The 21,712-nt window shown below is 40.8% G+C and overlaps 1 long non-coding RNA gene across 2 annotated transcripts; it reads right to left on the bottom strand.

Moving 5' to 3' along the window:
• Positions 1 to 211: 211 nt before the first annotated feature.
• LOC111176867 (uncharacterized) lies at positions 212 to 21,493 on the bottom strand. 2 transcript variants are annotated; one of them, XR_002645179.3, is made up of 4 exons: positions 20,125 to 21,493; positions 18,671 to 18,998; positions 18,336 to 18,539; positions 212 to 3,078 (listed from the first exon to the last, which is right to left on the bottom strand). It is a non-coding gene; the product is annotated as an uncharacterized LOC111176867 (long non-coding RNA). The 2 variants fall into 2 exon arrangements; XR_002645178.3 differs by lacking the exon at positions 212 to 3,078 and adding an exon at positions 8,011 to 14,699 and having other exon boundaries at positions 20,125 to 21,490.
• Between the last annotated feature and the right edge of the window lie 219 nt (positions 21,494 to 21,712).

Raw genomic sequence — 21,712 nt, forward strand, 5'->3', positions numbered from 1 at the left:
GGTTGAGAGTCCACCTGCCGATGCAGGGGACACGGGTTCGTGCCCCGGTCCAGGAAGATCCCACATGCCACAGAGCGGATGGGCCCGTGAGCCATGGCCGCTGAGCCTGCGCGTCTGGAGCCTGTGCTCTGCAACGGGAGAGGCCACAGCAGTGAGAGGCCCGCGTACTGCAAAAAAAAAAAAAAAAAAAAAAGTTATTTATAATTGGTTTTCTTTTATTTCTTGAACCTCACATATCTCTGTGGTTATTGTGGGGTAGATATCACTATTTCCAAGGGTAAACTGAGGATCAACAGTTAATTGTCAATTGACCCAGAGCCTGCCTGTGGCAGGCCCTCTGATTCCAGTACTCCAGGGCACTTCCCAATGCTCCGTCCTAAATCTTGTAAGTACAGGAATCAGAATCATAAAAGCTTGATCTCTTACATAATCTTAGACCTCATTTAATAAATTCGGAGGATTTATAGAATTCAGATAAGTATATAAACTTGAACTTTGAACATTTGTGAACAAAGCATACGTTAATTATTGGATTTATTTAATTTTCTGTTGACTATATATTGTTTTATTACTTTCACATGAAACTAAGATCTATCTTTCTTCAGTAGATATTTATGGACCCAAACTTTAGGAACATTGGCTCACACTTGACATGGTAGTTTTTCAAAAAGAGCAGGGACCATCTTAACATTGTACAGGGTCCAGCACAGTGTCTTGAACAATTGAACATAGTAGGGGAGGTCAGTTACTTATTCATTCATGATGCAAATGGTTATTGCACCCGCACTGTGTGCAGGGACTGCCCTGGGATATAGCAATGAATAAGCCAGACCAGGTCTTTACTCTTTTTTTTTTTTTTTTTAATCAGGTCTTTATTCTTAAAGAGATCACAGGGCTTCCCTGGTGGTGCAGTGGTTAAGAATCCTCCTGCCAACGCAGGGGACATGGGTTTGATCCCTGTGGGATCTGGGAAGATCCCACATGCCGTGGAGCAGCTAAGCCCGTGTGCCACAACTACTGAGCCTGCTCTCTAGAGCCTGCGAGCCACATCTACTGAGCCCGTGTGCCACAACTACTGAAGCCCACGCGCCTAGAGCCTGAGCTCTGCAACTATAGAAGCCACTGCAGTGAGAAGCCCGCGCACCGCAACAGAGTAGCCCCCGCTTGCTGCAACTAGAGAAAGCCCACGCATAGCAACAAAGACCCAGTGCAGCCACAAAAAAAAAATGTTCATCCCAGGGATATCTTTAAAGAGATCACATAATGGAGGGAGGAGATGAACAATCAACAAATAAATACATCAAAATGGTAATTTCAGATAGCGTACATAGGACTTAAGAAGACAGTAAGACAGGGTAATGGGATGCAGGCTGATGGAGAGAGATGGTGAGGAGGGTGGAGAAGTCTCAGATAAAGTTGTCTGGGAAGACCTATCCGTGGGGAGCAGCAATTTGAGCTTAGACTTTGATCATTAAAGAGAACCAGCTGAGCAAAGAGCCAGGGCTCAGGTGGGGAACAAGCTTGGCCTGTTATAGGGATAGAAAGGACTCATTATGAATAATGAAACTCAAAATCCTTATGAGGTCTCTTTGGTCCATATAAGAAAAATACAAGCTTCAGATCACCAATTGCTTTAGTCACCTTCGTTTACCTTCTAGAAAAAAGAATATAGGAGTGGCTGAGGTACACCTTTCCTTTGAAGTACTTTGAAGGGCAAAATTGGTTTCAACTTGTTGACTCATTACAGTTCTGAAATGTGTATGGTTTTTCTTCAGCAGATATTTGAGAACCAAAACTTATACTTAGGAGCATTGGTTCATCTGTGAGGCGTTAGTTTCTCTTAGTAATCTTCACCAAGAACATGGAATTCTGTATCCCTATTTATAAATCTGATCTTTAAGCACACATGATTATTCACGCTCAAGAAAATATAAAATCTTACTTTATCTCCACTTTTAATTCTTCCCATTTTTTCCCTCACTCACTGTAAATAGGCAAAGTACTTATTTATAGAAAAACAACAACCAGAAAACAGAAGAAAGGTAGAGAGGATTTGGGCTGTTTGCCTTTCCTAAACTATGTCACGCAGAATGCTGTAGTCATAAAAGATGTTATGTTTGCTGTGGGGGGGGAAATTACTGTGTTTGTATCTTTCAGTGTCTAGTCAGAATGATAGAAACAACTTGGGTATTTTTCTTTTTAATAAATTTATTTATTTATTTTTGGCTGTGTTGGGTCTTTGTTGCTGCGTGCGGGCTTCCTCTAGCTTCAGTGAGCAGGGGCTACTCTTTGTTGCGGTGCTCAGGTTTCTCGCTGCGGTGACTTCTCTTGCTGCGGAGCACCAGCTCTAGGCGCACGGGCTTTAGTAGTTGTGGCACACGGGCTCAGTAGTTGTGGCGCAAGGGCTTAGTTGCTCCATGGCATGTGGGATCTTCCCGGACCAGGGCTCGAACCCATGTCCCCTGCATTGGCAGGCAGATTCTTAACCACTGTGCCGCCAGAGAAGTCCCACAATTTGGGTATTTCTAACCTTTAGCCTTTGATATAGAGAATTGTTTGCAAAAGTGTTAGAAGGGCTGAAGGGGCCAAAAGGTGAAAGGATGCTACTCAGATATCAGTAAGTCCAGGAAGCTGCCAAACTCTAAGGCGAGAGGAGAGAAAGGGAAAGGGTGCTGCCCAGGTCCCCCGAGTGCTGTGCTGCTGGGGCTTTGAGAGCACCGCTGCTGCACTGCCACTGTTGGAACCAGAGCAGATGCTGCTTCACAGGAAGCCAGAGGTCCCTGTGATGGTTCAGGATTCTGGAAGCCACAGTCCCGTTTTTGCTGAAAGATGTTGCTGTTGCTGGAGCTGCTAATTGTCTTCTGGCGCTGTTGCTATGACTGTGACACTATTACAGCAATCTGTGTGGCCTGTGATGGCCTGCCACCGCTGCTGCCCCAGCCAGAGCAGAAGAAGGAAAGTAAGGGCTCTTCTGCGCTTCCTGCTTTGTAACCTCTTGCCAGGACCTCCCGTGCCAGAACCTAATCAGATCCAGCAGATGAGAGAGTCTGGGAGATGTAGTTTTCAGGCTTCCGGCCCCTGAGATGCAAAAAAGAGGTGAAGGCCAATATGAAGTTGGAGGCCAATAGTCAGATAACTAGAACAATAGTCTAGTAAGAATGGTCAAAGCTGAGTTAAAATTAAACACATTTCTTTACTTCAAGATTTCCCCAAACCTTTAATATGCTACTGTGCTTTGAAAATTTTCAAAAGGGAGTTAGTTTGTAGTGCTTCTCAATGTTATATGGTAAGTTTCCCCCCATAGAACACAGTTTGAACATCTCATAGGACCTCAGACTAGGATAAAAACAGGGACAAACAAAAATGCTATTGCTGTTAGATTATAATGAGGACATAGGATGGTAGATTATATAAAAGATGCTTTCCTCGTATAAATTACAAAAACTGCAGAGGGACAGGTTAGAGTGGTAATGTAAGAATTCAAATATACCAACACCCTGAAAACTAATTATGTTAAAGGAATGACGCTGACAAATCCTTATATTTCTTGGATATTTTTGTAAAGGTCAGTTCTTGTTTTGGTAACCCAGTACATGGACACCTTCTTTGTTTGGGAGAATCACAAGGGGAGAAATAAGAAACAAAGAGCTCTGATTGACAGCATGGAAACTGAAAGGGAATGATAGTCTTTCTGGTTAATTAATAGTTGATTCTGGTAATGTCAGTCCAGTCACTGTATATATAGAGACACCGTTGAGTTCGGAGGCATGAGAGTAAATGTGCAGAGGGAGCAGATGCCAGCAGCACAGCTGTGACTCTCAAGCAGGGCCAGTGCCAATAGGGCATCCTGCACAGATGGCTCTTTTGGCAGGATCTTGGCTGTGCTTTGTTCACCTATGTTCCTGCCCAAGTCTGTTTATCCAGACTTCTTGCCTATTGTGCAACTTTCAGCCCCTCCAAAAATCATTTTTCTCCTTAACCAAACTAGATTTATTTTCTTTGTTTGCAACCAAGACCTCTAACTGAAACATTCTTAGAAAGTAGAGAAAGTCAAAGGGAAACCCAATATTCTAATTTTTTCCCTACCAATAAGAAAGAAAAGACTGGTTATATGGGAAAAAAATTACTATGAAATAGTTACATCCTAACAGAATGGATAGGTTTAGAAAAGCAGATTTACAAAAATTCAGAGAAATACCATATGTAATAGGAAAAAAGGAGAACATTCTAAAATAGTATTTGACTTGGACTTCCCTGGTGGTCCAGTGGTAAAGAATCTGTCTTACAATGCAGGGGACACAGGTTCGATCCATGGTCGGCGAACCAAGATCCCACATGCCGCAGTGCAACTAAGCTCCTGGACCACAACTACTGAGCTCATGCGCCTCGACGAGAGAGTCTGCGTGCAGCAAACTACAGAGTCCAGGCCCCCTGGAGCCCACACCACAACTAGAGAGAAACCCAAGCAGACCGTGCCCTGTAACGAGAAAGGTCCCGCATGTCTCAACAAAGATCCCCTGTGCCGCAACTAAGACCCGACACAGCCAAAAAAGAAAAAAAAAAGAACAAAAATATCTGACTGCATAAATGTGAAAAATTCCAAAGGACAAAAAATTGGAGAAACATATGAAGACACTAGGATGGTTGCAAAGATTAAAGTCCAGAATAAATGTAAGTTTGTGAATATTCTTAATAAAAATGGAAAGACTTTCAAGGCATGATCTGGACAAGAACAAGAGAAGGGTAAGCCAGCATCCTGGGAAGGATGCTGTAAGGTTAGATGAGGGCAGAACTCATGGACCAGGTGATCTCCATGGTCCCGACCATACATAGAACTTTATGATAATCAGTTTACTCAATTTCTACCTTTGCTTCAGCTTCTCTAGCAAGAAGGATTGCCTTCAGTGTCCAAACGTCAGGACAATTAGCCTAAATAAAAACGTTCATCTAATTAAGACAGGTGAGATAATGAGAGAACCCAGTCACATTTTAAAATGAAACCATTAATTTTAAAAGACTTATATATGCTCATTGTAAGAATGTGCGCCAAAACTGCCAGCAGCTATGTCATGTAAAAAATATCCTTCCTGGGCTTCCCTGGTGGCGCAGTGGTTGAGAGCCCGCCTGCCGATGCAGGGGACACGAGTTCGTGCCCCGGTCCGGGAAGATCCCACATGCCGCGGAGCGGCTGGGCCCGTGAGCCATGGCCTCTGAGCCTGCGCGTCCGGAGCCTGTGCTCCTCAAGGGGAGAGGCCACAACAGGGAGAGGCCCGCGTATGGCAAAAAAAAAAAAAAAAAAATCCTTCCTGAAGTAGGATAGGATGAAGCCAAGAAGCCAAATAAATTGGAGATACGGACAAAGAGAGAGTCCTGGGGACTCAAGTCCATTAGATTACAACTCCATCCCTGCCCTTTTCAATCACATGAACACATAATTCCACTTTTTTTGCTTAACTGAGTTTCAGTTGTTTTTTTTTTTCCTTTTTAGTAAAAAGGCCAGAATGATAATAAATTCATAGGTGATGATTCTGATGCTCGATCAGTCAAGTTACAAGCAGTAAGCAAGAGATCCAGGCTTCTGAGATCTCTCTGAGTCACAAACCTATTTCTCTTTCCATTTGCCTCTATTGATCAGTAGTTCTCAATCTATTCTTTACTGAAAGGTACCAGGGTCCTGCAGGAGAATCTCCCATGTAGAGTTTATTACTGCACCTAATTACTTGCTCCTCTCCCTGTAAGAAGGGCCTACACCTTTGTAGTGCTTCCCTGTGGAAGAGTAGACATTTGCTCCTACAATGCCCACCATGCGGTATTCTTAGGTTCAACTCAGCATTCAGACGCACAAAACTACCATCGACCACTTTGGCATCGGAGTCACTCAGAAGAACACAGGAGAGGAACCACAGTTTGCCAGCAGGGCGCCATCAGGTGTTCCTCTTCTGTTGGGACATCAAGTCACACAGCTGCCTAGGGACAGCTCAAGTGCAAGAAGATGAGATCTACCTGGGGCAGGTGCAGGAACCACTCCTACCCCACAGGAGCCAATATGTCCTTTAATAGCTTCAGAGCCATAACTTCTAGCATCCCCACAAGGACACGCCCAGTGAAAACAGTCACCACACTCAGGAAAGCTAAAAGCTACACAGCCTCCACCAGGGGCCTATTGTGCATTTATAGTTCCTCCCAGTACAGATGCAACTTCCAATCCGAGATCATTTTTATTATAAGCAAAGCTGTTGAGGAACACTGTTAACATATTACTCTCAACTGGTTCCAGGGGAACAGAGTTAGTGAGATTAAAGGTTGAATTCTTACACAGCGGGGAAAAGATTTTGTTCACCCTTTATCCAAACTGCCCCATTGATAATGGGTTTGACCACTTGACTTTGCTTTTAGACACAAGTGGAGGTGATTTATGCCTCCTCCCAGCAGCCACTGTCTGGTTCCACTCTTACCCTCTTTCCTCTGCCAGGAGACAAGGAGAGGGGCATCCCACCTTTGGCCCAGGCCTCCAAATGAAGAAGATATTTGGAGCAGAGCCATGGAACAGAGCTGCAGCAGATCCTCGGCTACCAGGAAACCTCTAAGATAGGTAAATGTTCTAAGTCATTGCTAACTGGAGAGTTGCTTGTTATTGTAGAATAACCTGTTTGTGATTAATACAACCCCTTTGGAAAGATGTAGGGTGGGTTTATCGCTCTCTGACCAGGATTCCTTAAGGAGAGCTTGCCAGCTAAGCCAGCTAGTTTTTTGATTCTGGCAATAATCCCCAGCTCAAGAGGCTGATGGAAAGTTTCCCCTTTTTGCATAGTCTGTCTGTTAGGGCAGTTCAAGTAATGTCTGAAGAATACCATGTATGTAGATTGTACCCTTTATTGTTCTACTTCATCTTCCTCTTTGTACCCGTCAGGGTCTAGTCAAGAGACAGAAACTACACAGTTATTTGACAAAGAGAATTTAACATAATGAACTGTCAATTAGGTATACGGCTGTCAACTTGGTAACCATAAAGGTATAAAGAGAAATCGAATGTATTGTCGAGGTAGCAACTACAGGAAACGGTTAATTACCTTCAGGATTGAGGAAACAATGTCAAGAGGTAAGAATTATTATTAAAATGTAGAAACTTAGAGGAGGGGCCCTGTGGAGCTGAAACTCAGACTTCTGAGGAAGAGGGTGCTGCTCAGGGGGCGCTGGTGTCTCTGGGTTTGGAGGAGGTGCCTCACTGAGCTGGGACCCACCTCTGAGGAAGGGTCTGGTGCCAGGTGTCCTTGAGGGGGCACGAGACAACTAGTCCTGCAAGTGCTGGGAGAACTGCACACAGGATTTAACTGCTGCTACGGGGAAGAAGTGTTAATGGAGTACCACTGGCAAGAACACAGCCACCAGGAGGGTCACAGGCAGGAGCAAGTCCCTTGTTCCTCCTCCAGCCCTTCGGGCTCCCTCTAGCGCCCCCTATTGTCAGAGCCTAACAAGGAGCCCACTAGCAAAGCCGAGATGTGTGGTCAGCACACGGGACTCCTGGCCGAGGGGGTGAGTGAGGGCAGAAGTCCAACCCGTGCTGTTCTTGACAAGCGCTTGTGTGAAGCTATGTCAGCCTGGGGAAGAGTAATCTTTTTCTAATTTGCATACAGGTGCCATGTCGACTAGTACACACATTGCTGATTCAAGCAACAGCAGTCAAATCTTCCTTCCATCTTCTAATTGGCTGTGAAAAGCATGTATCTCTTTTGTTTGTTTTGTTTTGTTTTTGCCAAACTAATTTTTAAATTGAAGTATAGTTGATTTACAATGTTGTGTTAATTTCTGCTGTACAGCAAAGTGATTCAGTTATACATATATATACATTCTTTTTTAAAATCTTCTTTTCCACTACGGTTTATCCTAGGATATTGAATATAGTTCCCTGTGCTATACAGTAGCACCTTGTTGTTTATCCATTCTGTATATGAAAGCTTACATCTACTAACCCCAACACCCCACTCCATCCCTCCCCCAATCCCCTTCCTCTTGGCACCAGTCTGTTCTCTTTGTGCGTGATTCTGTGTGGTACATACATACAATGGAATACTACTCAGTCACAAAAAAGGACAAAATAATGCCATTTGCAGCAACATGGATGCAACTAGAGATTATCATACTAAGTGAAGTAAGTCAGAAAGAGAAAGACAAATATCATATGATATCACTTATATGTGGAATCTAAAATATGACACAAGTGAATCTATGAAACAGAAACAGAAAAGCATGTATTTTTATTGTAACATTCCAGGCATACTTAAACGGCATCAACATGCAACTTTTTGCAGTCATACAGATATATAGCCCTCCCTGGGATAATATCAAAGATTTGTGCAGATTTGTTTGAATTCAGTTCCCCGTTCTCACATCTTTTTTCACCGTGGGTACTGCTTTTGGTTGACAGTATAAGTTCAGTATAAGTTCTTTTTTTTTTAACTGCTTTATTGGAGTATAATTGCCTTACAATGTTGTGTTAGTTTCTGCTGTATACCACAGTGAATCAGCTATACATATACATATATCCCCATATCCCCTCCCTCTTGCGCCTCCCTCCCACCCTCCCTATCCCACCCCTCTAGGTGGTCACAAAACACCGAGCTGATCTCCCTGTGCTATGTAGCTGCTTCCCACTAGCTATCTATTTTCCATTTTCCCTTCCCTTCTTTTAAGCTGGAGTTCCAGCTGTGCACCCAGAGCAAGTCATTACTGCATCCATAGGACTCTTTCTTATTTTTCTCTCTTTCTTATTTGTCTTTTCACTGGAGTTGTGTAGTGAGCTACTTTGTTCTTGTCCTTTCTCTTTTAGCCATCCTTACCATATCCTATAAATGGTTTGACATTTTAAATAAATGCTTTAAATGAAGGCTTAGAAGAAATTATTTTCAAATGTGTTGATCACACAAAAGTAGGAGGTTTAGCTAAAATGACAGATTATGAAATTAGGATTCCTAGTGATTTCTGTGGACTGAAATGCTGTGCTGATAGCAAAAAGATAAAATCTATGAGATAAAGGAAAAACCCAGCAGAATTTAAAATAAGGATAAGGGATAATTAGAGTAAGATAACAGAAATGAAGACAAACCTTTACTTAAAAAAAAAAAAAGAAAGAAAAGAACAACCAAATGAAAAGTAACCAAATATATTTGGAGTTTTAGGAAAATTTTGATGTAAGAAATATTTTAGGAAAATTTTGATGTAAGAAATATCTTCTTTACAATGATTCAAAATGCATAATAAAGCAATGATTGGAAATAAAAATTATCTAATATACTCCATTCAATGAAACCTAAGTGAGGAGTAATTTGATCTAGAGTCACAGATTTCCAAAGGGGGCAAAAAAGAATACATTTTGAATCTACTAAAGCAATTATCTATGGAATAGGTTTGCAAATAAGAACCCATGAAGCATCTTTTTTTAATATACAGAAAATATTTCAAGAGGGTAATTCATTTGACAGAGAAGCAAAATGATGAAAAATTGCTGGAGATTTTTAAAACTCTTTTTTTCTCACTTAGATAATTTATGGGAATAGCCAGAGCGGGGGGCACCGTGTAAAATGTATCGCTTAGATGAGTGATGGTAAATATTTCCTCTCAGTTGAGAAGGAATACTTTTGGTGGGGAAAGGGTCAAGATTAAATTTTCTTCTACTTACCTTTAGAATTAATAAATAGGCTGTTTGCTTGGCTTACAGCAATGCCATTATGAAAATAAATTAAATCTTGTGTTGTCAGTCCAGTCAAGTTTGGTCTTGATGTTGTTTTGGTTTGTTTCCTGTGAGAAACCTGGCTGTCCCTCTGGTCTTGGTGAGGTTCCTGCTGTTTGGGTTCTAAGATTGTGTTCTTTATTTTTCAGAAAGTGAACCTTATTTCGTAATTATACCTCCATTAGTGTGATTACTTGATTAATATCTGAATGCCCCATTAGATGTTCAGCTCTATAAGAGCAGGGACTCTATCTGTGCTCACCATGACGTTCCCAGAGCCTAACCCAGGGAATGACACATAGTAAGGGCTCAATTAATACTTGTTGAATAAATACATAAATGGATGAAGGAAAAACATTAAATGTAAGTAATTAGAGTGTATTCCTGGGAGTAGCAGGGAGGAGGTGGCAGTAGAAAATTTTAGAGTTAAGTGTTTAGGCACTGTAAAAGAATATCTTTAAGATACTTCTTGTAGATGTAACAGCAGGAGATGAAAAGCCAATACATTTAAGGGAAACAGCATATCAGAAAAAAATATGAAAAACTCTCAGCTTTCCAGAAAATCTGATAAATTCCTTATATAGATTTTAATACTTTATATATATATAGTATTAAACTATATACATATAGTTTAATACTTTCTGCTCTGAGCTATATTTGAGTGTTGTTCTAAAACAGCGTTCTCTTTTTATATGGCATATAAAGGCTATCTGTTTTCTTGAGTAAAATATTTTCCTAACCTAGTGTCACTGGTTAATAAACTGTCTTTGTACTGTAGGATCTGGAATAGAAAGACTCATTCAAACTTTAAGTAAATAGAGAAATTAGACTACAAGAAAAGAGGCTTTCCCTTAATTTTTTTTTTTAAACCTCTTTGTAGTTTTCTGGGATTTTCTACTGAATCTTGGTTGGTAGATTTTCTAAGTAAGATTTTTGACACCTTTTATTCAATACTTCTAAATAAGAAAAAAAATACTCCTTTTCCACCATCTTATAGCTCTGGGGAAAAATACTATAAGATTTCCACTGTGGGTGAAGAAAATTTTTATTCACTCTAAAAAATCAGGGTTATCTTCTTTTCAGAACTTTTTTTTTCCTAAATCTGAGAACGCATTCAAGGGAAACAAAGGTGGAAAGTTTTCAACAATCCAGTGGGGAATTCCTCTTAGAGACAAAAGAAGTAAAATAGCTAGAGAGGATGGTTGCATGGAATTAGCAAGATTGAAATAAATATTTCTAGCGGATGAAAGAAGTATGTGAATTAGTGGGTTAACAGTTGATTTAATGAGAGACAAATCGGTTTCTCAGTTTTGTGGGAGAACAAAGATCAACTGACTTCCCTCAAATTTAAATGTATTGATTTATCAGTTCTCCAACATACTGATTCACTGTGGCTTTTAGGTTTATGGTTCTTAGTATGAGAAAGAAAGGTAATTCCCTTTGTAGTTTTTTATTTTTATTTTTTAAAGAAGAAAAAAGCTGTAGTTGGCATTTTTGCAAGGATTTTACTGAAGAATCTGTTGAACACTTTAAAAGTTGATTAAAGGAAGAAATACAAGGGTCACAGATGAGTGGAAAAAAATTACAACTGAGCTTGAGGAGAAACAAAGTCACACTTCAAGAAGGGCAAAATCAGAAGTGTTGCAGTGCAATCTCCCTAATGCTAAGATGGTACATTTACACATTTTAAAAATTGAAGTATAGTTGATTTACAATGTTGTGTTAATTTCTGCTGTACAGCAAAGTGATTCAGTTATACATATATATGTGTACATTCTTTTTTGAATATTCTTTTCCGTATGGTTTATCACAGGATATTGAATATAGATCCCTGTGCTATACAGTAGGACCTTGTTGTTTATCCATTCTATATACAATAGCTTACAGCTGTTAACCTCAACCTCCCACTCCAGCCCTCCCTCCCCCTTGGCAACCAGCAGTCTGTTCTCTATGTCTGTGATTCTTTTTAAAGTTTTTTTTTTTTTTTGCCACCCTGTATGGCATGCAGAACTTTCCAAACCAGGGATCGATCCCGTGCCCCCTGGAGTGGAAGGGTGGAATCTTAACCACTGGACCACCAGAGAGGTCCCTATGTCTGTGATTCTGTTTCTTAGATAGGTTCATTTGTGTCATATTTTAGATTCCACATATAATTGATATCATATGGTATTTGTCCTTCTCTTTCTGACTTACTTCACTTAGTATGATAATCTTTAGTTGCATCCATGTTTCTGCAAATGGCATTATTTCATTCTTTTTTATGGCTGAGTAGTATTCCATTGTATATATGTACCACATCCTCTTTATCCATTCATCTGTTGATGGACATATAGGTTGTTTCTATGTCTTGGCTATTGTGAATAGTGCTGCTATGAACATAGGGGTGCATGTATCTTTTTGAATTATAGTTTCATCTGGATATATGCCCGGAAGTGGGATTGCTGGATCATATGGTAATTCTATTTTTAGTTTTCTGAGTTACCTCCATATTGCTTTGTATAGTTGCTGCAACAACTTACATTCCTACCAACAGTGTAGGAGGGTTTCCTTTTCTCCACACCCTCTCCAGCATTTGTTATTTGTAGACTTTTTAATGATGGCCATTCTAACCAGTGTGCGGTGTTACCTCATTGTAGTTTTGATTTGCATTTCTCTAATAATTAGCAACGTTTGAGCATCTTTTCATGTGTCTATCAGCCATCTGTATTTCTTCTTTGGAGAAATGTCTATTTAGATCTTCTGCTCATTTTTTGATTGGGTTGTTTGTTTTTTGTTGTTGTTGAGTTGTATGAGCTGTTTGTATATTTTGGGAATTAAGCTCTTATCAGTCTCATCATTTGCAAATATTTTCTCCTGTTCTGTAAGTTGTCTTTTCATTTTGTTTATGGTTTTCTTTGCTGTGCAAAAGCTTGTAAGTTTGATTAGGGCCCAAATGTTTATTTTTGTTTTTATTTCTATTGCCTTGGAATACTGACCTAAGAAAACATTGGTACAATTTATATCACAGAATGTTTTGCCTATGATCTCTTCTAAGAGTTTTATGGTGTCATGTCTTATGTTTAGGTCTTTAAGCCGTTTTTATTTTTGTGTATGGTGTGAGAGTGTGTTCTAACATCATTGATTTACATGTGGCTGTCCAACCTTCCCAGCACCACTTGTTGAAGAGACTGTCTTTTTCCCTTTGTACATTCTTTCCTCCTTTGTCAAAGATTAATTGACTGTGGGTATGTGGGTTTATTTCTGGGCTCCCTATTCTGTTCCATAAGATGGTATATTTAATTTTTCTCTCTGATTCTTGGAAAATGTATCCAGTTAAGTATTCATCTATCTTGACTCATAAGTAATGCTAGAAACTTTTTATTTCTGTTATTTGATAAACTCAGGAAACAACTAAAATTATTGTATTCACAGAATATCTACTTCAGTTCTCAAATTTAGTGTAATAAGTTGTTTTAAATGTTTGCTTACACAAAATAAACCAACATCAAACATTAATTATCCACAACTAAAGTAAGATAAAAGTGAGAACAAATGATTAAAAGATCCACACTAATAAATTCAAGATTGTTTAAAATACCTTTTAGTGTCTTAGCATATCTAAAAACAATGGGATAAAAAAAAAATCTTACTAAATTTGAGGTTTATGGGAATTCCCTGGCCGGCCAGTGGTTAGGACTCAGTGCTTTCACTGCTGGGGCCAGGGTTTGACCCCTGGTCAGGGAACTAAGATCCTGCAAGCCGTGTTGTGCTGCCAAAAAATAAAATAAATAAATAAATAAATAAATAAATGTCCAGTTTATGGAAGCTGTTATTGAATTAAATTAGAGGAATTTAATATATTTCTCCACTTTCCTTAGAGATTCCCATGGAGAGAAAATAAATTTCCACAATCATAAACTATATTTTTATTATTAATTTTTAGTTTCCCTTTATTAATAAGTAATTAAGATTCTTGGAGATAATTTAGATGATCCAGATTTTCAAAAAGAAGAAAATAAAAAAACATCCATCATTTCATCACCAAAAAATAACCATTACAAACATTTTGTTGTCTGTCTGTTCAGACTCTTTTTGGCCTTTGTATATGATGCATATTGTTTCAATTAAAAAATGGAATCATAATACATATTATTTTTATGTAACCTACTTTTTTTCACTTAAACATATTGAAAATAGATTATGTCACTTAAATATCTGAAGTTTTAGCAATTTGTATATTGTTGGACATCTAGTTTGTTTATAATCTGTGATAAAGATATTTATTAGATACTTTATTTATATAAAAGGCATTAAAAATTACTAACAATTTCTTCTACTGGATTTATGGGATAGAAATCCTTCTGATTTTGGAGAGAAAAAGTAAAAATCAGGATTAAACTTTATTAGATAAAATTTTATTTAACAACACTCATATAATACCTACTCCTACTATTCTAAGTACTTTAGAAAGATTAAATCACTTAATCCTCCTAATAACTCTATGAGGTACATACTGTTACTATCCCCATTTTACAGATGGGAAAATGAAGCACAGAGAGCTTAGCCAACTTGCCCAATGTTATACAGGTAGTAAGTGGTAGAGCTAGCCTAGCATAAGGGTCCATGCTCTTAGCCATTCCCTTACAAGGCTTCTCTCTGTTGTTGTTTTCCTGGGGTATCTGAGAAATGGGATTTGAGATGTTAATGGGACAGCACGGGAGTATCCGAGAAAGAGAATTTGGTGAGCATGAGAAGGTTCTGGGAATGGAGAGGGTCTTGCGTAATCATTTTGAAATTAAGGGAACCTAGAACTTCTTAGATCAGGAACAGAAGGCCAGGCATCAATTATTTTATTAAGACCAAAAATGGAAAACCTTATCTGAAGAAATCTGTATCACCCTCTCTTCAAATCTTTTGTGATTTTATAACGCGGCTTTCCAAAACATAATTATTATGCAGAACGTAATTATTTCCTCTTCCTTTCTTCATTTTGCTGTGAAGTAAATTGAATTAATATAATTTACTTAATGAGAAAAGATTTTTAAACTGCATTTACAGATATAGGCTCTCTTAAATGCCCCAAAACTTCTTATCTTGGCTTTAATATAATTAAATTTGGGAAATCCTGTTCTCATAAAGAAATGACAACATAATACTGCTAGTCTACCATCAAACTTAGTGAATATAAAGATTACTTTAAAAGCAGACTATCCTAAAAGCAACTTCTAAACAGGCAACTAAAACCAGCAAAAGACCTGGCTTACTGTGACAGTGAAACATATTAGGAGCAAGTAAGGAAATGCTCCAAGAACAGAACTATTCAGAAGTCTCTGGAATTGCATGGAAGGCAAATTTAGCAAGGGAGATTAGTTGTTCTGAAGATGAACAAAGGCCCGTCGGATCCTCACTGAGGCTGTCCTTCTTTTGGGGAGGTTTGTGCAGCTCCTTTTCACTGTTACAGTTACTGGGCCTGGAGTTCTCATTAATGTTTAAAACTGTTGGTGCAACGTGTAAAATTTAATTCTGACCCAGTTAATAAGCCCTGCCAGTGGTGAGGTAAGAGGAAGAGAGGAATGTAACCAGACAATGGAACAAAAGGGAGGGAGCGCTAACGGAACAGACGACCCACGGGAGTAAGGCTTATCGCATTTCATCATCACATCGTATCATATTTTAGAGCTAGTTCAGACCACTTACGCTAAATCAGAGGTAACTACAGGAAAACTAAATTTGCTGAACTGAAAACATTATTTTGCTGGATTCCAGTGCAAGTTTTATTCCTTTGGAAAGACTTAGTTTCCATAATATCTCACAGCAACCCTTCTTTATCACCCAAGAGGATTGTTCTGGAGCTCACCATGCTGCTAACAGTGCCCCAGGGAGGTCTGATTCTCCACTGCACAGCTGAGAAGGGGAGGAGTCTGTGGTAGAACCAGAGAAAGTTCTACCACAAAAACTTGTCTCCAAAGACAATTTCTCCCTCTTGTAGTAGTCACCCCACCAGCAACATGGTTCAGGAAGCTTAACGTAAGGAACCAGACTCTTTCTACGTAGTCTAAAAGTCTAAAAGTGACAACAAAAATAACTCTAAATAAATCAGACTTAAGTTTGATCAGTGTAGCCTAAAGGGGCCAAAAGACATAGTTTGATCACATGGTAAACATGACAAAGATCCAAGCTTGGAGAAACTGTGGGATTGTTATTGCTTGGTTGCACTATTCGAGGATTCTGCCACTAAATTTAAGACAGTTGAAGCAACCTATTCTGAACATTGACCTAGATTTATTCTATAAGTGGCCTCAAAACTACAGGAAACTCTGGGAACTGGCAAACTGAAATCAAGGTATGGGAAGATACTCAAGAACAGCTCCAGGCAAATATTTTCAAAGATGCTGTTACTTTGTTTCAGAAAAAGTAAAATTATCCTTCCATCCATTCATTCATTCAACCAATCATTCAGCAAGTATTTATTAAGTGGTACCAGGAGCATCCAGAGGTGAGTGAGGCAGGTCCCAGCCTTGTGGTCTTTAGAGTCCATTGGGGGAAGCCCAATTCCATCAGAGACATGCCCTTCCTGTGTGACCATTTGTATTATGCAGGGCTTGGGTTCTGACTTCTATTTTATTTTTGCGGCACGCGGGCCTCTCACTGTTGTGGCCTCTCCCATTGCAGAGCACAGGCTCCGGATGCGCAGGGTCAGTGGCCATGGCTCACAGGCCTAGCCGCTCCGCGGCATGTGGGATCTTCCCGGACCGGGGCACGAACCCGTGTCCCCTGCATCGGCAGGCGGACTGTCAACCACTGCGCCACCAGGGAAGCCCCTGACTTCTATTTTTAACTTAGGCTTTCAATAACTGGACTTGGAGTCAACAGAATACAGTAGCAGCTACCATTTATTACTACTTACTAGGTGCCTTACATATGTGATCTCATTTAAATCCTGACAACAGGCAGGCCTGAAGTAGCCTATAGGGGGCCTTGTGCAAATTAGAAATAGGTACTGCAGCATGGTAGATGCTACCCAGGGATCTGAGGCCAAGTGGGATGTCAGCCCCTTCTTACCTCCTCCACTAGGTACGTTTGTGCAGTTCACAGGCTGCACACCTGTACTTGGCAGGCCTCTCAAGAAGCTAGTTAAAGTATCATCAACCTTGTTTCACAGAGAAGGACACTGAGGTTACGAGAAATTAAATAGCTTTCGCAAAGTCATACACTTAGTAAGTGGCAGAGCCTTGATTCAGAGCCACATTTATCTGGTTCTGAAAGCCTGCTGGCCTTCTGCTACTTCGATTTGCCTTCTTGTTCTTTCGCTAAGGCTTACCAAATCTCCCACTGTGGAGGCAACATAACAAAATTCTCAAGAGCCTATTAACTTCCCATGCATGTTCTCCATGTGGTCTTGGAAGTCTTTCCCTTTGATTCTCTCTTACTAACAATGTTAATGGTAATAGCGAAATAATTTTCATTATTGATGGTGTAATTTAAATCCAGGACACTTAAGCAAACAATACAAATATTATTTTTAAGCACTATATAAAGCTTGTGGGTAGGGGTAATATACATTTAAAAGTTAACATGTGAATGTATACAAAGACAATTTCATGATTTTTTTAAGTGGCCTGACCTTTGAGAGGATTTACCTGCACCTCTGTCTTTCAAGGCCACCCCTGAATGGGAATTATCAGTCCGTTATCAACCCGAACTAACTTCACCCAGCTCATCCGTCTGTGAACCAAGCTTGGGTTTTTCTTCCTCTGCTGGCTGGTCGTTGGGAAACCACCATGAGGCCATAGGCGTGAACTGAGGAAGTGAAGTCAGTCAGGGCAACGGCAGGGTGATCCCAGGGGTTGGGGTCATTTTCCATGCAGTTTATTTGGGCCTCTGTGCCTATTCAAGCACTGTCTCCAGGGTACCACTTATCTCTTTCAGCAGCACATTGCTGCTGGGTCCGCCTAACTTAGAACCTGGGGATCTGAGAGCATCCAGCTCATGATGACCAATTCTGGACACAGGGTCACATGATGTCCCATGGTGAGGTACTCAGACTATATATCAGGGCCTGGTAGTCTGCCAGGAGCTGCATTTTGAATGAGGCATAGTTCTCTGCAGCAAATGGCATGGCATCATTTGAGAGCCCTAGAGGTCTGTGTTGTGATCCTCCTACTGGGAGTTGCCAAAGAACTCACGTGGCATCTTTTCTTCCACTGGTACTCCTGCTACCATGGGATCTGCGGGGTATATGACCCAAGCCGCAAGGTTGCTTTTATTACTGGACCTGCTACAAAGCCTTCTCTTGCTCTGGGCTCCACTTCAAAGCTAGCAACCTTCCTATAAATGGATTGAAAGAGTGTATCTCAGTGTGGAATAGCCTGCAAGCAAATGATAAACAGGCCTGACAAGGGACTTCCCTGGTGGTCCAGTGGGTGAGACTCTGCTTTCCCAATGCAGGGTCCCAGGTTCAATCCCTGGTTGGGGATCTAGATCCCACATGCATGCTGTAACTAAAATATCCCGCGTGCCACAACTAAGACCCGGAGCAGCCAGAATAAAAAAATAAATTAAAAAAAAAAGAGGCCTGACAAGTGGTGTCCTTTTTTATAGATTGGAAGTGAAAGATGCAGTAACCTACCTTGTACTTGGGAGGGGATAGCCCTGCATGACCGATGCTAATCTGGCAGGCCTCTGGATCTTTCTAGGGTTGGCTTCTCACCCTCTGGAATTCTGTATGTCTCATCAAGGCATCAGGGGAACATGGCACATTTTGCTCATTAACATGTTTCCTCAAAATGATGGACCAATGTAATTTTTGTGAAATGCCCAAATAGTATGGATCCTTATAAGAGAAAATGGGAGAATTAACATAGTGCCTGGGCAATCCTGTGAATATATACTGTTGTCATTCCATGCCAATGAAAACTGTTTTCAGTCCTTCTTTTTGAATGATATGGAAAATAATATGCTTACCAGATCAAATGAACACTACATACTTGAGGCTCTGTTAATCTTCTTTAGTAAAGGTCCCACATCCAGCCCAGCATCTGCAATTGGGGCTACTCCTTTGTTACAGTTAAGTAATGCATGATCATCCACCATCTGGTTTTCATAGATGCCAGAATAAGTAAATGGGAGCTACCATCCCTGCATCCTTTAAAGCTTTGAAGATGGCTCTAATCTCTTCCATGCTCCTCTGAGATATGACTTGGTTTTTTTATTTACTATCTTGGCTGGATGGGGAGGTGGGTAGTTTCAGAGGATCCCACTTGACTTTTTCTTCTACAATGAGGCTCTTACTCTAAAAGAAACACAAGATAAGACGTGCGTCTCATCACATTCTAATTAAGAAGAGAGTCATGACTGGAAGAACAAGGCATTTCAATCCCTAAACCTTCACAAAGCTATACATATGGTGTACCTCTCATGCCCTAAGGCTCATTCTCTCGTTTCATCTCGTTTACCTCAGTTACACTCTGGCACCTCACTTTAGCTGCCTTTCATAGCTCTGGCTTTCTGTCCAGAGGTGTCTCTGCTCTGCAGTGGGTCACCTGCAGCAACCTTCTTAGCTTTTCTGTCAAATGTGCCAACCTGGAAACAGGAGGGGCTTAACACCCTTGACCAGTGGGGAAGGGACCACAGAGAAGTCCTCCTGTCTTATGTCCCTCAGGCAGACAACGGGGAGGTCCATTCCATCTGACTCTTTAGAGAGAGTTCTAGAGAGAACACCTCAGTTGCCCACAGTGGTGATCAGCTTTATACCACATCATACCCTTGATTTCACTTTCCTTCCATCCTGTTTCACTCTGGCACATTCCCACTCCTGCTCCCTATAGGATCGCTGACCAAGACAGCATCACTGTGTGCAAGCTCTTGTTTCAGGATCTACTATGTGAGCTCAGTGTGGCACTATGAAACATAAGATTTATTCATGTTGAGATTGGTTCAAGATGGCGAACTAGAAGGACATGCCCTCACTCCCTCTTGCGAGAGCACCAGAATCACAACTAACTGCTGAACAATCATCAAAAGGAGGAAACTGAAACTCACCAAAAAAGATACCCCACATCCAAAGACAAAGGAGAAGCCACAATGAGATGGTAGGAGGGGTGCAATCACAATAAAATAAAATCCCACAACTGCTGGGTGGGTGACTCACAAACTGGAGAGCACTTATATCACAGAAATCCACCCACTGGAATGAAGGTCCTGAGCCCCATATCAAGCTTCTCAACTTGGGGGTCCGGCAATGGGAGGAGGAATTCCTAGAGAATCCGACTTTGAAGGCTAGCGGGATGTGATTGGAGGACTTCAACAGGACTGGGGGACACAGAGACTCTACCCTTAGAGGGCACACACAAAGCAGTGTGCACATTGGGACCCACGGGAAGGAGCAGTGACCCCATAGGAGACTGGACCAGACCTACCTGCTAGTGTTGGAGGATCTCCTGCAGAGGCGGGGGGTGGCTGTGTCTCACTGTGAGGACAAGGACATTGGCAGCAGAAGTTTTGGGAAGTGCTCCTTGGCGTGAGCCCTCCCGGAGTCCACCATTAGCCACAGCAAAGAACCCGGGTAGGCCCCAGTGTTGGGTTGCCTCAGGCCAAACAACCAACAGGGAAGGAACTCAGCCCAACCCATCAGCAGACAAGCAGATTAAAGTTTCACTGAGATCTACCCACCAGAGAAACAGCCAGCACTACCCACCACAGGTCCCTCCCATCAGGAAACTTGCACAAGCCTCTTAGATAGTCTCATCCACCAGAGGGCAGACCGCAGAAGCAGGAAGAACTACAATCCTGCAGCCTGTGGAACAAAAACCACATTCACAGAAGGATAGACAAGATGAAAAGGCAGAGTGCTATGTACCAGATGAAGGAACAAGATAAAACCTCAGAAAAACAACTAAATGAACTGGAGATAGGCTACCTTCCAGAAAAAGAATTCAGAATAATGACAGTGATGATGATCCAGGACCTCGGAAAAAGAATGGAGGCAAAGATAGAGAAGATGCAACAAATGTTTAACAAAGACCTAGAAGAATTAAAGAGCAAACAAACAGAGATGAACAATAAAATAACTGAAATGAAAACTACACTAGAAGGAATCAATAGCAGAATAACTGAGGCAGAAGAACGGATAAGTGACCTGTAAGACAGAGTGGTGGAATTCACTGCTGCGGGACAGAATAAAGAAAAAAGAATGAAAAGAAATGAAGATAGCATAAGAGACCTCTGGGACAACATTAAACACAACAACATTTGCATTATAGCAGTCCCAGAGGAGAAGAGACAGAGAAAGGACCTGAGAAAAGATTTGAAGAGATTATAGTTGAAAATTTCCCTAACATGGAAAAGGAAATAGCCACCCAAGTCCAGGAAGTGCAGAGAGTCCCAGGCAGGATAAACCCAAGGAGAAGCATGCTGAGACACATAGTAATCAAATTGGCAAAAATTAAAGACAAAGAAAAATTATTGAAAGCAGCAAGGGTTTTCCAACAAATAACATACAAGGGAACTCCCATAAGGTTAACAGCTGATTTCTCAGCAGAAACTCTACAGGCCAGAAAGGAGTGGCATGACATATTTAAAATGATGAAAGGGAAGAACCTACAACCAAGATTACTCTAGCCGGCAAGGATCTCATTCAGATTCGATGGAGGAATCAAAAGCTTTACAGAGAAGCAAAAGATAAGAGAATTCAGCACCACCAAACCAGCTCTACAACAAACGCTAAAGGAACTTCTCTAAGTGGGAAACACAAGAGAAGAAAAGAACCTACAAAAACAAACCCAAAGCAATAAAGAAAATGGTCATAGGAACATACATATCGATAATTACCTTAAATGTGAATGGATTAAATGCTCCAACCAAAAGACACAGGCTCACAGAATGGATACAAAAACAAGACCTGTATATATGCTGTCTACAAGAGACCCACTTCAGACCTAGGGACACATTCAGACTGAAAGTGAGGGCATGGAAAAAGATATTGCATGCAAATGGAAATCAAAATAA

This window comes from Delphinapterus leucas, chromosome 11 (assembly GCF_059928025.1).
Source record: "Delphinapterus leucas isolate spDelLeu-1000000601 "Yukka" chromosome 11, BTC_Dleu_Yukka2, whole genome shotgun sequence".
Classification (NCBI taxonomy): Eukaryota; Metazoa; Chordata; class Mammalia; order Artiodactyla; family Monodontidae; genus Delphinapterus; species Delphinapterus leucas.